General features: G+C 37.5%; 1 long non-coding RNA gene across 1 annotated transcript; it reads right to left on the bottom strand.

Moving 5' to 3' along the window:
• Positions 1-11940: 11940 nt before the first annotated feature.
• LOC125468329 lies at positions 11941-13716 on the bottom strand. The gene is made up of 2 exons (XR_007250727.1): positions 12783-13716; positions 11941-12570 (listed from the first exon to the last, which is right to left on the bottom strand). It is a non-coding gene; the product is annotated as an uncharacterized LOC125468329 (long non-coding RNA).
• Positions 13717-17980: the final 4264 nt, after the last annotated feature.

The raw sequence follows: 17980 nt of genomic DNA, 5'->3' as shown, positions 1-17980 counted from the left end.
CTCCTGGCCCTGATGGATTCCAAGGGATATTTTATCAGACTTACTAGGAGATTGTGAGGGATGATGTCTCCGCTCTGGTCAGAGCTTTGCTTCAAGACTCTACTAGCACAGGTACTTTAAATCAGACTCATATTGTTCTGATTCCAAAGGTTCCAAGCCCGGAACATGTAACGCAGTTCAGGCCTATCAGCCTATGCAACTACTCGTACAAAATTCTATCAAAGATTCTAGCCAACCGCTTGAAATTATTATTGCCAACAATTATTTCTCCTTCTCAGAATGCTTTTGTGGTGGGTAGACAAGTTCAGGATAGTATTGGCATTGCCCATGAAATGTTTCATTTTCTGAAGGGGAGGAAAGCAATGAATAGATTTGAGATAGGCATTAAACTTGATATGCAGAAGGCTTATGACAGGGTTGAATGGGATTTTCTGGATGCAGTTATGGAAAAAATAGGTTTTTGTAGTAGGTGGAGATCGCTTATTCGCGGATGTGTTTCTTCAGTGAAGTTTGTTGTTCTTCTTAATGGGCAAGCTAGGTCGTCTTTTGCTCCCTCAAGGAGTCTCCGTCAGGGGGATCCTCTTTCTCCTTACTTATTTATTTTGGTGGGGGAGGTCCTTTCCAGACTGATTCAGGGTGCGGTGGACCAGGGTCGGTTGGATGGTGTAAAGATAGGCGTTTCGGGACCTGTGATCTCACATCTTTTCTTTGCTGATGATACTCTTTTGTTTTTGCGAGCAGATGAGAAAAACTGCCGGAATTTGAGCAATCTGCTTACTAGATTTTGTGTGGCTTCGGGGCAGAAGGTGAATTTAATGAAATCTAGTGTTTTCTTTGGGGCAAATGTTCCGAATGCGATTGCTGCTCACTTGGGGAATATTCTTGGTATGGCTGTGGTTAGCAATCCGGGGACCTATTTGGGGGTTCCTGTTATATGGGGTCGATCGAAAAAGCGTGGCCTTGCTTATGTGAAGGGGAGAACAATGGAAAAGATGCAAGGGTGGAAGCAAAGTACGTTATCCTGAGCCAGAAAAGAGGTGCTAATTAAGGCTATTGTCCAAGCTATTCCGGCTTACCCCATGAGTATTTTCAAATTCCCCGTCGTTGTTTGTCATGAGCTGGATGCTTTGGTGGCCGAATTCTGGTGGGGTTGCAAGGAGGGAGTCCACAAGATTCATTGGGTTTCTAAGGAGGGTTTGGGTCTTCCTAAAGACATGGGTGGATTAGGTTTTAGAAACTTTCAGGAATTTAATGATGCTCTGCTTGCTAAACAGTGTTGGCGGTTAATTACTGAACCTGACTTGTTGTGGGCTCAGGTTATTAAGGCTCGTTATTTTCCTCATTGCTCGCTTTGGGACGCTAAGAAAAGAGGCCGTGCTTCTTGGGCTTGGAGTAGTCTCATCAGTGGTAGGGATCTAATCAGGGAGGGTTCCTATTGGCAGATTTTGGGGGGTCAGGAGGTGAGGTTTTGGATGGATAGGTGGTTGCCGTCTTTTCCCCTTGGACACCCTTTGCCGTTTGGCCCGGTTACGATTACTCCAAGCTTGCGGGTTAGTGCGCTTATTTGTCCGGCTTCGGGGCGGTGGAATCTTAGCTTTTTGCAGCCTTTCATCTCGGAGGGGGATCTGCAGGCTATTGAGGATACGCCTCTTGGTGATTTAAGTCGCAAGGATCGGCTTGTTTGGGATTTTAGCAAGAATGGCTGCTACTCGGTCAAGTCGGGTTACAGGTGGCTGCAAAGTAGATCGATTGAGTTGAGGGATACTCGGCTGTCTACTGCTCGCGGTGTCCCTAAGGCGTTATGGAAAGTTATTTGGAAGCTTGAGGTGCCCCCTAAGTTGCGGCATTTTCTGTGGCTTACTGTGCATAATTGCATTCCTACGTGTGCTGCCATTTTCCGCCGAAGGTCCTCATCGTCCACAGCCTGTCCTATTTGCTGCTGCCAAGTTGAAACCATTGAGCACCTTTTCCTTTATTGTTCTTGGGTTGAGCCTATTTGGTTTGGAGGGGCTTTGAGTTATAAAGTTGACCAATCTACTCTTCCTGCTTGGGTGGATTGGCTTCAGGCAGTTTTATCTCCAGCTGTTTGTAACTCTGCTGATGCCAAGTGGAGGCAATCTTATATTTTTTTTACTTGTTGTTGCATTTGGAAGGCTTGCTGTGATTTTGTGTTCAATAGGGTGCATATTAATCCTTCTAAAGTCCTGGTTGCTGTCTCTTCCGCTATGGGTTCTTTTTTAGGTGCGAAGGCGGTGGTAGGGTCTTGCAGATTGGGCGGGAGTGGGCGAGTTGCCCAGGTTTCTTGGTGGTGTGCTCCGGCCTCCCCTTTTTTGAAGATTAATGTGGACGCTAGTTGGTCCAAGGCCTCTAAATTGGGTTTTGCTGGGGTGATTATGCGGGATAAGGACAGGAGGTTTGTGGCTGCCGCGAGGTATTCTCTCAGAGCTTCTTCAGCTGCTGCTGCGGAGGCTATAGTGTTGCTGCGTGGGTGTGAGTTGGGAGCTGCTTTAGGTGTCAATTCTGTCATTATGGAATCGGACTCACTTAAAGCTATTAATTGTCTTTCTTGTTCTCTGTCTATGGGCAGTTGGGAGTCTTTCCCTGTGTTGGCTCGGGTCAAGCAGTTGGGGGCGGGAGTTTCAGAACTGCCGCTGGTCTTGGGTGCCCAGATCAGCTAATGGTGCGGCACATGAAATTGCGTCGGTTGGTTTTTCGAAGATGAGTGATGTTGTTTAGGTCGATCGGCCCCCATCTTTGTTGGTCTTTGTTTTGAATAATGATGGTCTGCCATGTCCACATTAAGTTGGTTGTGGTGGTGTTTGGGGTGACACTTCCACTTGGTGGAGGGGTCTTTGTGGCCTAACCCTATTCACTACTTGTATGTTCTCTTGGTGTTTGCCTCTTTGTAGGCTTCTAGTATTGCTTTTCATTGGCATTCATAAAAAAAATGACATTTGATGTCACATCATGGACGGACCAAAAGACAAAAAAAATAGTATCATCAGCGAATGGATTACAATGGGAATGAAAGAGTCATTGTTGAAGTCATACCCTATTATACATCTGAAAATAAAGCACATGGTAGTATGACAAGTTCTATATCAGGCAAGATCGGATTAAGTGATTTCCCAATTAGACATTAGTACCATCCCAAAGTTTTGAAAACAATGTAAATGAAGAAGACTAACAATTGTTAATGGTCAGCAACATGGAAAATTTGCAAAAGGAGAACGAAAAACTGAGAATGGAGTTGTCCAAGTTGAATATCAGGTGTGAAGTTATTGAAGTAATTGCTGATTTGTTGAATGAATCAGTCAACATTGCTAAAAGTGCCTTGAAAAAGGTACGGTTTGAAAAAAAAATGTACTTGAGGTTGAGAACCACGCTTTGAGAAAGGAAATTGCGAGACTACGTAATGGTGATGCTGAAATTAGGGTGCCACCACAAATCCATGGTAAGAGGACTAAAAAATAACATGAAAGAAGGGGGTATTAGAAGATTATGAATGTGAACCTTTGGTCAAAAGGACACCAACGAACCGCTCAAAAGAGAAGTGTGATGGGTCTTCACCTTTGAAAAAAAAATGTTGGTCTTATTATGGAAGTGGGAGGTGTTGGTGATGAACAACGCAATTTAAAGGAAGAATGAACTTGTTGATGACTACAAAAACAAACCAGATGGTACGAACCATAATGAAAATATTCAAACCATGGTTGAGGACCGCAAAAGAAAAACACTAGTGGCTACATTGAACCCTTCACTTGACATAATGAATACTACTGTTGGGAAATGCCTAGAGGAAAAGACATGGAGAAACTTGAAAAATATATAGAAAAGAAACGTGAACATCGTCATCAGTAGAGAAGGAGGAAAAAACTTCATTTCCCCAGAGATGGGGAAGTCTATTGTAACCGAAAGAGGAGAGACATGAAATTTGAATATGTTATTCATATGTAGTATATGAGGACCATAGAGACTTTGATGGTCTTGTGTTATAAAGAAACAAGTCAAAGCCTTTATGTCCCCCGTTTTTGAGTTAGAGACGACTACGCGCAAAGTATCACCAAGGAAAACCAAGTCTTAAGGAATGCTTTGTTCTTCTTCCAACAACTCATCGATGTTGTGCTGATGAAATGCTTCCCTAGGTGCTAAGTCATCCCTTGGGTGCTGACGGAGTGTTTCCTTGGGTGCTGACGAGTGTTGCCCTAGGCGCTAACGAGTGTTTTCCATTGGCGTTGATGCAATGTTTTCCTTGACACTAACGAGTATTTCCCTAGGTGCTTATGAGTATTTCTTGCGCTGATTCTGGGGGCTTTGAGGAGTATTTGTTAAACTAACAAACACTGGAAACAACTGAGTAATCACAATAAGTTATGATTTGCATGAATGATGTATGGTGTGGAAACTAAAAGCTCACTAGTTTGCCATGGGATAGAGATGTTGTTTTTGGCTACATGGTATCAAAGTAGCTAATCTAGGTTCTAATGGTTTGGTGGTTTTGCAAGAGTTAAGGAATATTATTGGAAGGATGAGGATGAAAGAAACACTTCTCTATAAAGAACTAGTGTTTCCTACACTTAGAGGAAGCTTGCTCTGTGTGGTGCATTCAACACCCTTATCATTCTTCATCCATCATGTGGTTCTGTCTCTTTCCCCTTTATAGCGTGATGCATTGTATTTATAGAAACATGGATCCTTCTAGGCTACAGCTGGAGAATCTCTTGGTTTCTTCTCCTTTTCTAAATTAACTAAGTCTTCTTTCATCTTTCCATGGCTGCAGCTACAAGTTTTCTTTTTGGTATAACATTGCAGAGGCTAGGAGCCCCGTGAAGCCTATTTGAGCACACTGCCCAAAGTTTCTCCTTTCCTAGACCAAGTCTCACAACACCTTTCCTATACCAAGTCCCACAACATGAGTCCATCTTTAGTAACGTTCTTCCCTACTTTCTCTATTCCTTTTCCTGTGTGAGCTTAGAACTGAAGGATTCCTTTCTGCAAAGTAAAAAGGGTGCACAACTCTAGATAAGCATGTGATTTGGTTAGCATGGCGTTGGATTTTGGTTATTTCTTAAGTATTCTAGTTGGTTTGCTAGGGAAAGGGTAAGGTTAAAGTTGTTCTTTCTCTAGCCTTCCCACATGAAGCCGAAATCATAGGCTTGGACTTTTGATGCTCCTAAGCAGCCAAAAAGTCTTCCATAATTCTGATTCAATGTAGGCCCAATGAACTTCCGTAACCATTCACAACACGAACCACTCGGTAAGCGTCGTTAAGTGGCTTGGGCTTATTTAAGCATGGAGTATGCATGACATGACTCGTATTCTAATATTAATAAATTAATATATAATACGGCTTGGCATGATAAATATGACGCCCAATAAACAATTATTTTATTGGCATAGCATGATCATAAATTTACATACTCTTCATTTTGTATTTTATGCATGGATCTAAGCTTGGCTTGTGACGCTTCCACAACGATTGGGTTTAGAGACATGATTGGGCTTGTAGGTGGCATTTTTGGGCCCCATCATTTGCCCCTTGAATATTTGGGTTGTGAAAGAATTGATTTAGGCCAAAGAGTCAAACCCTGGCCCAAAACTCCAAAGCATGTTCTGCTCGGCAAGACTCTTTTCTTGCGTGCAAACTGACGACAGCATGGTGATCTCTTTCATAGTTTCCCGTGCTTAGCTCACTCTTCTAGTGAAACTTCGGGTATTCCTTTTGGTTGATGGGCAACATTTTATGTTCTTCTTTTCTTAAGGCAGATCCCCGTTCTTTCCTCACTTCCCCTAATTGGTTTCCTTAGGGAAATTAGGCTTGTGCTTCCTATAGTGGGGTTTGTCTAGGTACAATGACTAGCTCAGCATGATTGCTTGATTGTAGTTAGCTTGACATGATTAGTTCTTCATGTGTTTGTTAGCTTGCTTTTGACAAGGCCATCTGAAAGGCATGCTTCATGTTCCCTTCAAGGGTTGTTTAAGTGCTTATGGGCATGGTAGGAAAAGGGAATAAAAACATGAAATAAGAGCATGGATGAAGGGAAGTTCCCTCGATATCATATTTGTAGGCATGACACTCTAGCATAAGTCAGTTGACCTTTCAAGGTATAACAATTTCAACACTTATATCCTTGGCATGTTGAGCTTTGGCTATAGTAAAGGAAGTTTGGCTCACAACGATCAAAGTTTGCTCATATAGAAAGTTGTTTGCTCATGCAGAAAGTTTACATTGATATTGTAAATATTTGTTTGGACTATCTTAGGAAAGAATAATTTTGAATTTTGAATGTGATTGTTGGTGAAAAGGGCAGGTAGAAAGGGTAGTCGCATAAAGTTATTGGTGGAAAGGGTGTTTTTTTAGATATAAAGGCATGAGGCTGCATAGCATGTAAAACAACTAAATATAGGCAGGGAAACGATGGTTGTAGTAAACAATCGACATGGTGTTTGGCAACCAACTCAAACATAAAAGGAAAGGTTGTGGGCGTTGTTGACTTTGCCTAAGGTTTCTTGAGTCAATTGCAAATATTGAATTTCTAGAATTACCTGGGGCTGACAATGCTTGAGGCGTGCTAGAGCATCTTGCATGTTAGGAATTCTTGAATCAGCATCCTTGCATGGCATGATCCTTCCCTCAGGAAACTAAACTCGTTCTCTTCCGTAGTTTTTGGCTTGGGAACCCTGTGTGCCTGCCTTTTGTGATTTTTCTTCTTACTTTTCATGTGTGTGTCGCAGGATTGTTACAAACCCCAACTTAATTGCTTGTTGATGCTTCTTGAGTAGGCTTAGTTTAGGTGCACTGTTTAGCTTGGCATGATTGCTTGGTTGTATGTAGCTTGCCTTTTTGTATGGACATTTGTATAGCATGTTTTCCCTTAGTTAGAATTTTACTCTTTTTCCCAGCTTGTTGGCATGGCATGGCTAAGGAAAGGTGTATGTGTTTGCATGGTAGCATGGAGCGAAACTTTTCTCGTGTTAAAGCCTTGTTCGTCATGAGTTTCTACGCATATTGCATTGAGAAGCTCGCTTGTATTCTTCTTTCTGGCAGTAAATGTATATGCTTGTAGTGGAAAATGTATATAGTGTGGGCTTAGGGCTCGAGCTATTCATGGAAGTTTAGCTCCAAACATGACCTCAAACCTATATTTGAGCATTAGTGAATATATTGGTCGCATGAGGAAACTTGTAGCATGTAAGTTAACTCGTGTAGTGAGCAATTCATATGCGTTCACTACATCACGTACCAAGTGGGCATGGTAAACAATGAAACCATGAAATAAAAATGTGTGATCATGTATAGAGCGAACAATGCAAGTCTTAATTATGTAGTGACACTTAGACACGATAAGTATGCGTGGAGAACAAATTTACGCGGGCTTCTGCACTTTCTTGACAAAAGAAACTATAACACTCCAAATTAGAACTTAGGTGAATTAATGGCATGGCATATATAAACTTGATAGTACTTTGTATTATAAGCATGCTTTATATGTATAACGAGCAATTCATGCATTAAAGATAGGCATGTGATTGACTTCGTAAACATATAGTAATGAAATGAAATCAATGGAAGATATGGTTTAAGGATTTTCTTATCTCTTAGGGTAAACATAGGTGATGCGGCTGAGGTCTAGCAGTGACAGCGGCCAACAGGAATAACTTCCTATCATGATTGTCTTCTGGACAATCGGCTTGTTTTCTTGAATTGGTGGCCATGAGACCCTTTGCTTTTCTAGTGCTAGGAAGAACACAATAGCCTCGATGCCTTATTTTCTATTCTTCCTTTTGTTTTAACTTCAAATTTGATGATGAACTTGGCTTAATGATTGAGATTCTTGTTTGTGCCATGATCAGATGATTTATTGCATGAGTGAGCGGTTCTCTATATGCTTTGAAATGCAGTTTGACCCTTTGCTTGTTTTCCTAGGCAAGGTTGGCCAATTTTGTTACCTTGCACCTTGCTCGTGAGTTTTCTTGGGGAAAGAGGGAATGATATAAGCTAGTTTCCCTTGGGAAATAGAATGCGCTAGGATTAACATTATGGAGACATGTGTATGGTCCCGCCTAGTTAATCTGCATTAGGGTATCTCTCTCACATTTATGGTAGTAATCATATCCGATAATTTATTTGACTTACGCTATCTATCTGCTGCTCTAGGAGCAAGTCAGAGACAAGGAAGGACGAGAAAAATCTTCTCCAGTAAAAATTCGATCGAATTTTATAAACTTCAAAATTGTACCTATTCATGGACTTAAATGTTTCAATCATAGTTTGCTTCAGGCAAGATCATTCTTCATGATTAAACAATTCGAAGAATGAGTCAATGTGTCATGGATTCCTCGTTAAGGAGGTATTTCCATATGTAGCGGTTCAAGCATAAGTCTTCAAATGAAGATCATGACAGACGCTTATTCAGCTCTTCTATGCCATTATTGGTTTCAATGGTTTCTTAACTTAATGACAGTCAAGTGGAGTTACAGGTCTTGTGCCCGTATAAAGTAGCTTTTGTGAGAAACGTCCAAATCAGTGAAATCAAACTCGTGATAGTTTGTCAATCCATTAAATGGAGGGACAAGATTGTGATTGGTGTTATGGGAAATAAAACCTCTATAAGCATCACAGTTAGAACATTTGGGTTCTAAGACATGGTTTACATGAAAAAATTTGGGATTCCATGGGTGTATTGTTTTATGAAAACTTCAGATTTCAAAGACACTAAATTTGAACCCACAGTTTCGAGTTTAGTGTGAACTTCCGAATCATAAAAGAAGGTACCTATAAGAACACATAATACAATATACAACTAAAGTGTAGTAAATTTGGATTGCTTCAGGAACTCAAGTGTGAGTCGCTTCGGGAATACGAAACGATGTCAACAGTTCAAAGAACATAAAAAAAAAAAAAATTAAAAAAAAAAAATCATGAATGTCCAAAAGTGGACTTTAGGCTAATAATTTTTGTTAACGGACTGATAATCACTTTTAATTAATTCAATAGATCGAAATCATTTAGGTTCGATAGTACAAGTAAAATAATGACGTACGGGTCATATTGGCTTTGGTTGGCATATGGCCAAGCATTTACGAAAATATAGCCTAGTATAACTTTAGCCTAGAACACCCCAAAAATATTTGAGTATGGCTAAGTAGCAGGGGTCGCCAAATGCTGCGTTGGGTCGAAAAAATATCGCAGCCTTAGCAAAAGTTGCTGGCTGCCAGTGCACGGCTATACAGCAAGGGTTGCATGCCTTTGGGCTCTCGGGACAGGGGCTGAGACGCGAGGCGGGCTTGGCAAGCAGGCTTTGTAGGCTTGTTAAAGCTGGCCGGGGCATTAGGGTAAGCCCAGCAGCACAAGGCTGCTAGAAATGGGCAGAGCAAGGACGAAGCCCAGCAAAGTTTGATGCCTTCTGGTGTGGGCTGAGGTTGAAGGCCCAGAAAACTGGAATCCAGGCCTTCAGCTTGGTTTTTCACACACGCAGCATAGCCTAGAAGGCTGTTGCAGTCCAAACCCAGACCTGAGCTGCTGGCATGGGTTGGCTTCGGCTCGTCAGCGCGGCACTAGGCCTCAGCAAAGAAAAAAAACCCTTTTTTTTTTTGTTTTTTTTTTTCCGAATCGTAGGGTTTTAGAGAAAACCCTAAAGTGCTTCTATTTTCTTTCGTTTCTTTGACTCACAAATTCCACATAGCAAATTTATAATTGCGTTATGCATGAACATATATATATATATATATATTGACAAATATATGAAATATACAAAATATATATATGTGTGTGTGTGTGTGTGTATTATATAAAGATAAATATAAATGTAAGGGGTTTATGCATCATGGTCATTAAAAATATCAAACTTGCATTTTAGGAGAACCTAATTGACAAAAAAAAATTGAGCCTTTAAATTTGTAGAAGTTCCTTCTCGGAAAGCCGGAGTTTCATCTCCACGGCGTTGTATCACATTCAACACAGAAAAAATTAAATTTTATTACTAACATGTAGATCAATTTAATAAAATAATAATTTAATCATAAAAAGAATGATTAAAAAGTAGTACTCCCCTGATTGAAGATGGAAAAATGTCATTAGTAATACTCCCCAACAAGATTACAACTCTACTAGGATAATATCTAAAGATAAGATATGGTAGAATCTCATAAGGACATCCCAAGATAGAATAGGATTTGCACGATTACAGTCCTAAACAATTAAGACTGCAACATAACTTTCATTTTGCTTTTTATTTTTTCAATAAATTGTAAGGTTCTTATTGAATACTTAGATGAACACACATTATATGCTTATTTCTCATATTTTCACGAAATTATATATGTTTTCAATATGAGCAAACACTTATTTATACGATATATAATAAATTTACTTAAATCCACCTAAACCGCCTAAGCCAAACCTTGGCTATTCTATCTTTTATTTTATATTAGTTTGTAACAAAACATCATTGATTTTTCGTACGAGTTAAGATTAATTATAACAATGAAGTTTGCTTTGTCTATATATTGAAAAAGAAACTTATGTGGGCCTTAGTTTACTACTGAACTTTGTTGAGTGTTGCTCCACCATCACTCAGAACTTGCCATGTATTAAGTCAAATTAATATAAAATTCTCTTTATTATCTCAAACTCACCTCATCCCTCTCTCTCTCCCCCAATCCCCACTAACCCAACCCATTCATTAAATCAATGATCAATTCATCATTGCCTAAATGCTTAATTGGATTAATAATCCCCACGGTGATAGGGTATTTATAGTTGGAAGATAGATTCTATGGTAAAAAAATAAGGATTTAAGCCCCTGCGGTGAAGTCAGTTAGGATTTATACTCAAAATTAAAAATTTCGTCAACTTTCTGTAATTATTGGTACGTGCACCAGCTCCACGGGCCAACAATTGACAGAGAGTTCTGTTTTAGCCTAATACGTGTGGCTCACAACAATTCTAACTCTTATTCTTAGTAAGTAAACATGCAAATATTAACTTACAATTACCTTGTGATATTTTAGCTTTTGTAAAATTAATTATAAATTGTTTAAAAAAAAATAATTATAAGTTTAAAACTTATTTTTATTTTAATATCTGTGCTAGAGAATGTGTCTGCTAGACGGAAAGATATCAATGGAAACACATGAAAAAGGAAGGAAATAATCTACTACGAACCTCTCCCAAAGTAAACAAGATCTTGTTTCCTCCTCAATGTCCTCATTGATATTGAAATGCAAACAAGTAAGTTTACATGCTCCTACTTAAACAAGTAGTCCATCTTAATTACTAGTATAAATAGTTCCTGCATGAACAATGCAGCACGTAATACTTTGAACTCTAAGTCAAATTTTTTGGTCCAAAATTATACGAGTTTACTCTGGTCTTTAACCGGTACCATATTATTGTCTTTTTGTCTATAAGAATTTCACGATTAGTTTGTCGATTGATATCATAATTTAAAGGAGTGGAAAATCTTGACTACAAAAAATATGGGCAATGCGCACAAAAAATTATATGTGCTTATAAGGCCTAAGGGCACTAATATCCTTAGACTAATAACAACGGTGTAGCAACCAAAATCTTATATGTGCCCTCTACAGACGTGCCCTTTGATCAGAGGGCACAATACTATATTTGGTGCTCAATGATGTCAGCACAAATAAAATGCTTTTGTGCTCCATTCTGGCAAGTTGTCAGATTACTTTCCCATCCATGTTAACACAATTTTTATTAAGGGTGTGATATCCACACATTCTATTTTACTTCTCACACATCTTTTTCATTTTCAGCCGTCGGATCTGATGAATTGAAGAAGATCAATGGATAGAAATTATCAAGGGATGTGTGAGAAGTAAAATGGGGTGTGTGGATAGCACACCCCTTTTTATTATTGTGCCCAATAGGTTAAATATTAAAAAAAATAAAAAACATAAAATTCAAGTATTACAAAATAAAATCAAATAGTAATACCATTGGTAAGAAATATTCAGCTTGGTTTTACATGCACGTCCAAGATACCAATAAAACTATGGGTCGGGCTAAAACAAACAGGAATTCAAAGAATATCTCAAAATAAGCCATTTCCTACAACGTTTAACAAACAGGAATTCAAACAACTTCGGAGATTAGTAGTTGGTCTGGAGTTTAATTGATAGAACACATAAGTGTAAAGGAAAAAAAATGTACACCTCGCCATGGGCATCACAATTAACTGTAAGACATAATCAAATCTTATCTTAATCTGAAATGGCAAAGCTTTTTATAATACCCAGGCCTGAAAAGTAAAGTAATCCCAAACAATGTAAGCACGAACCCAAACTTTAGAAAGCTACAAAACGGTCTACACATGTGGACATGCACTTGGGAATAAAAATAAAAATAATAAAATAAATACATTTGGCACAACTATCAAGCCCCAAAGAATCAAACACCTCAAAAAAAAAAAATAACAAAAAAAAAAATCTACATGTTCAGAAATACAATAAAAGAAATTTGAAATCGGAATTGCAAAATTCATAAACACTTAGCCCATTTTTCTTCCTTTCAAAATTCTACATATTAATCTCAGACCCTGTTTCCTATAACACCACAAACACGCCAAATAAGAGTAAGGTAATAGGACGCAAATAATTAAAACTCAGACACTGTTTAACCCATTAAAAACAAAACTTAAATTAAGAAACAATTGAAGAGATCTGATATCAACACCCTTACCAAGAGTAAGGTAATAGGATGAGAGCAATTAAATCGAAAATTCAAAAATAAAAAAACAAATTAAACTAAAAATTACCCATTAACAAAATGGAAAAAACCAACCCATTGCTCTCGGAGTGACCACAACAAAATCTCAGGTCAAGTATGGACGGTGTGCCGTCGGCTAGTCAAGTAAGAACACGCGAGAAGGCGGCTAGTCTAAATGAGTAGATCTCAAATCGAGTACGAGCAAGTGGAGGTGAAGTTGTTGATGGAAGCGGGGCTGAGACAAAGAAGGAAGATCCATCCACTATAAGAGAAGGAAAGTCGAGATCTATGACCAGGAAGTGAGATGCGGCGAGGGACGTCCTCAAAATGAGCCAAGGAAGAAGAGAGAGAGAGAGATTTGGGATGTAAAGAGAGACAGCCTGGGGTTGAAGAAAGGCTCGGTTTGATTGGAAAGCGGCGAAAGAGAGTGAGAAAGGAGATGTGGGAGGAATTGAGAAGGAGGAAGGATTATCTCCCTTCTTTTTTTCCTTTTCTTTCCTCTTTTTTTTATTTAAACGATAACGGTTAAGTTACGTTAACATCTTATATTGTATATTCAAATGAGTTAAATGCACTCAATTATATTGTTTTGATTCTTACGCATCAATACTGGAGTTACATGAAAAGAAGTGAAAAATGACATTTACAAGTGTTTAGAGTATTTCCAGTAGAGCAAGAGTCTAATTGCACCAAGACTTGTGCGTTATAATAAGAAGAAACTGCAACGGTTTTGGATATCAAATGGACATGGAAACGCTATTCAATGGATTTGAGGAGAGACATAGTTACTAGTTTTATTATTTCTGTTATTTTTTATTTTATTTAATAAGAACTTAAAAGTCCATTAGAGCTAGGATTAGTGGTCATTTATTTGGCCTTTTTTTACTTACTCTTCCGATTCTTGCCGTGAGGTTTTATAAGGAGATTTATTCTCATTGTTTTTAGGTAGGAAGCTACCCAAAAAAAAAAAATAATAAAAAAATAAAAAATAAAAAACTAAAACAAAAACAAAAACAAAAAACATAAAAAAAAAAAAGAAAAAAAAAAAGAAAAAGAAAAAGCACAAATCATTTTGAGGAGGGGGCTGCGGCAGAAAGTAGAAGAGGGAACACTACAACAAAAATGGGCTAAGAACACAATTGATTTGTGCCCTTCTCATTTTCATTCACAAATATATATTTGTGCTTTTAAAATTCCATTGAGCACCAAAATATCTCAAATGTGCCCTCTAACATAAAAGCACATAGTTTGTGTCGGGCATTTGTGCCTATTAAAATTTGACCACAAAACATTGTGTCTAGCTTGCATGTCAGAGATGGAATTTTTTTTTATTAATTTACACAGACACAATAAAGGCTTTTGTGCCCTCTATTTTAATGTATTTAAATAAAAAAAATATGTTTTTGTGTTCTTTACATTTACTTTTTCCTATTCCCAACTATTTTTCCCTATTCACAATTTGTGAAAATATCTAGTTGCAATCATCTTGAATTATTAGTGAGGCATTTAGATTGACATTGTGTGTTTTCCTTTGATCAAACTAGCTCCTTAAAATGTGGCACCATTTAGATTATCATAAGCCCTTTTTTTATAAAATTACGTTAGGCGCCATTGCATTTAAATAAATGGACCACAAATCTTGAAAAATAGTGATTGATATTTCTATATTTCTGGAAATTAACTGTTTAAGTCATCGATATTTTTGAACGTTGTGTTTGGTTTTGTACATACATGTTAATAGTTATCACATATTGTTCATGCAATTTTCTCTGTTTTTTTTTTCAATTTTATTCTCACATCCTACCATATAAATCAATGTAAAAATGTCAACAAAATTATGAAAATGTACCCATAGTACCTATAAAACAAATGTACGCAATTTATTTGTAATACCTTACGTATTTTTAGATGTATGATTTGGTTATTTATTTTTATATGATTATGTGGAACTCGTTGGAAAACAAATAAGATGATGGGTAATTTCATCTTTTGTGGGACGTTCGAGTTCAAGACACCTAGTGATAAATATTATATTTTATTTAAATAATATTTATCTTAATGAACGCGTGGTCACAAACGGATGTGAATTCGAAGTTAGAACAAGTCAGTTACAAATTTTTAAAATTAGAAGGCAAAATGGTAATTTTGGGAGGGAGTATTCTAGAAGCCAAGGGCTTCTCTCATTTTACTTTCCCAGCAGGCTACTGCAGCAGGGACCCACCCATGTGGGTCTTCACCCTTCCCACCTGGTCATGTATATATAATTATTTGTTGTATAGACACAAGTACGTATATAATTATTTTATAATTTTCTAATGGGTTTTTGTGTACTATGGGACCCACCCACGTGGGTTTTCACCCTTCTCCGTGCTTCTATTCCTCTCTACACGCCATCACTCCTCCGTCTCCCTCCTTCACGCAATCCTCTCTCTCTACTTCTTCACATTTTTCTCTGTCATCTCCCTCACCATCTCTGTGCTCACTGCACAGAAAACCGCAGCATCCATCTCCATTTAACTAGCCATTCCGGCGAACCTTGCCACCACCCAAACACTACACTGCCACCCTCGCTCTCTCGTAATCTTTCTGTCTCTCCCTCTTGGCTTTTTCCTTGACATAGAGAAGCACATAAGCAATGACGGCGGCAGAGCTGGTGATCTCTGGCGAGGCAACCACTAGCGTCACCTTCCTCTCCTCACTGCAGACTCCCCATTACCTTTTGCTTTCTGGAAATCGAAACCGACGCGACGAAATGACAAGCTCCGTCGCGGCTTGACTCCCCGGCAAGATTTTCTATTGAATCTAGTATGAGTGAGTCTCGAAAAAACCTTAGATAGGTTCTTTAAGTTGTTTAGAGATGTTTTGCATTGCATGCCTGATTTGGTTAAGTTTGGATGCAGTTTCAACTCAGGGGATAAATTACCTAGATTTCTAGCGAGGGCTATGATTTTTAGGCTGATTTTACGATATCACCCGCCACCCAATGGCCCTAAAGAAGGTAAAATTCAAATAATTACCTTTATAGCTTTGTTTTAGCTTATGAATTATTGAAAATGGTTGTGATTTGGCCCAAAACAGACTCTGAAACCTTTGGCGTGGCTGCAGGTCGCACTATCGCTGCGTGTGGCACTGTTATGGATGGCGCGTGGAGCACAGACACCTCCACCGGAAGGATGACTGCCTGAAGGATGAATATACGTTTTCAAAAGTTTGTTTCAGATTGTAGGGTATTTCAAATTTGTTATTTTTATTTTTTATATATTTAATTGATAGGGCACAATTACAAAAATTGTGCTACTGTGAATCTGAAATGTCATCTGACACAGGTGTCAGAACAGGGCACAATATAAACCTTATTTGTGCTCAACTTTTTTAGCACACATGGGTGTATCGTGCCTTCTAATCAAAGGGGACGCCTGTATAGGGCGCAAATACAAATATAGTTGCTGCATTGTTGCTATTGGTCTGTGGGCACAATTGTTGGTGCTTTTTGGCCTTAAGGGGCATTGATAATTTATTGTGCACAGTGGCCATTTTTGTTGTAGTGGAAGAGCTTAGTTTATTTTTCCCTTTGCTAGGGCATTGTTATTATCATGTTTTTCTTTTTTCCTAGCCTAATCATGAATACTTAATTGCCTAGTGGCATTGTTACTATCCAGGTTTTCTTTTTCTTCTTTTTTATTTACTTTTTTCCATATTGAGTATCTATTGCTATTCATAATGCGTTTGATTTTATTTAGATAATTGATCACCATCTAGATTTCAATTAAGTTGATTTCATGCAATTAACTTGGGTTTAGCTTCTTGCAATTGATACCATAAACACTTATTTGTAGATGCCATGCAATTAGGGTTTGTGTGATTTTCTAACGATTTCCATAGAGCTTAATGAGTTCTTACCTGTTTAAATTCATCTAGATGTCATAGAGAGTTAACAAGTAAGGATACTTTTAATGCAACTAGATGCCATGACTGTTGAATAATTTAGGAAATTGATCTTTAATATTGGAGAACTACTCGAGCATAACATATTAAGAGAATTAAGTAGAGTTGGTTACGGTAAATTCGGATGCCCTAGGTCATATTTTCTTATGTTTTCAATTTATATTTACATACATTTTATTTTCAAGCTTTACTTTTATTTAAGTTAAATTCAAATCATCATATATTTTCCGTTAAATCTTGGTAATTATAATTTGTTTCAATCTAGTTAGTAGATTTTTAGAATCAATTTGATCTATGTGGGACGGTATATGTGCTTATGTTATACTTTCATCGGATTCATATACTTGCGAACACTAAAATTCGAGACTTAATGAGATTAATTTTGGTCATCTAATTTTCGCAACAAGTTTCTTCGTTAAGAATTCAATTATGCTTATACTGAACACATTTCAGCATCTCAACATTGTCCAATTTATTCCAGTCTTTTACATGAATAAATGAAACCCATACTACATAAACAGAAATAACTAGTAGCCTGCAAATTTTTAGCTCTTTTTTTTTTTTTTTTTTTTTTTTTAATTTGTAATTTACAATCCTTAAATAAATCCTCAAAGCTACAACGCCTTCCATTTTTAATTCCAATGTAGTGCAAACTGTCCATCCACTTTTTTTTTTCTTCTTCTTCTTCTTCTTCTTCTTCTTCTTCTATATTAACACAAGCCCAATAGCACAATCTCTGTAATACTTTCTGAAAACAATAAAGGATAGGTACATGGTCGGTCCTGAGAATTTGGGGACCCTAGGCGAGTTTTCGAAATGGGGTCCTAATATTCTATGATTTTTGGTTCTTTGTACATTGATATATATATAAAAAAGAATTTGCTAAATACATATTCTATTTCCACGTCCAATATCATTAAAAATTAATATAAAAAGAGCACAAATATACAAACATTACTTAAACATTAAACTGCTTAAGTTTTTAGACTCAAATGTAATAAATGTTTGTAGTCAAGAGTCTAAGATTGAGAGTGAAGAACAATAAAACTTGATGATCAAGGGAGTAAAGAACAATAAAACTTGATTGATGAGTATAATAAATTCAACAACGCTATTTGTTTCTCTTATGTTTTTTTTTCATAAAATCAACATCACACTAATGAATCGAATACTAAAACAATCCATTGAATAAAAAGCTATTGAAAAGAAAAATATAAATTCAAAGTTTTGAATACATTAAAGTACAATCTTCAAGACCATGTGATAGTTGATTTAAAAATTTGATAAAAATGGGGAGATTGG

The sequence above is a fragment of a genome, unplaced genomic scaffold (assembly GCF_019419815.1).
Source record: "Pyrus x bretschneideri cultivar Hongxiangsu unplaced genomic scaffold, Pyrus_bretschneideri_v1 Contig37, whole genome shotgun sequence".
NCBI lineage: Eukaryota > Viridiplantae > Streptophyta > Magnoliopsida > Rosales > Rosaceae > Pyrus > Pyrus x bretschneideri.
The sequence above is the reverse complement of the archived record's forward strand: the minus strand, read 5'-3'. Positions and strand labels throughout refer to the sequence as shown.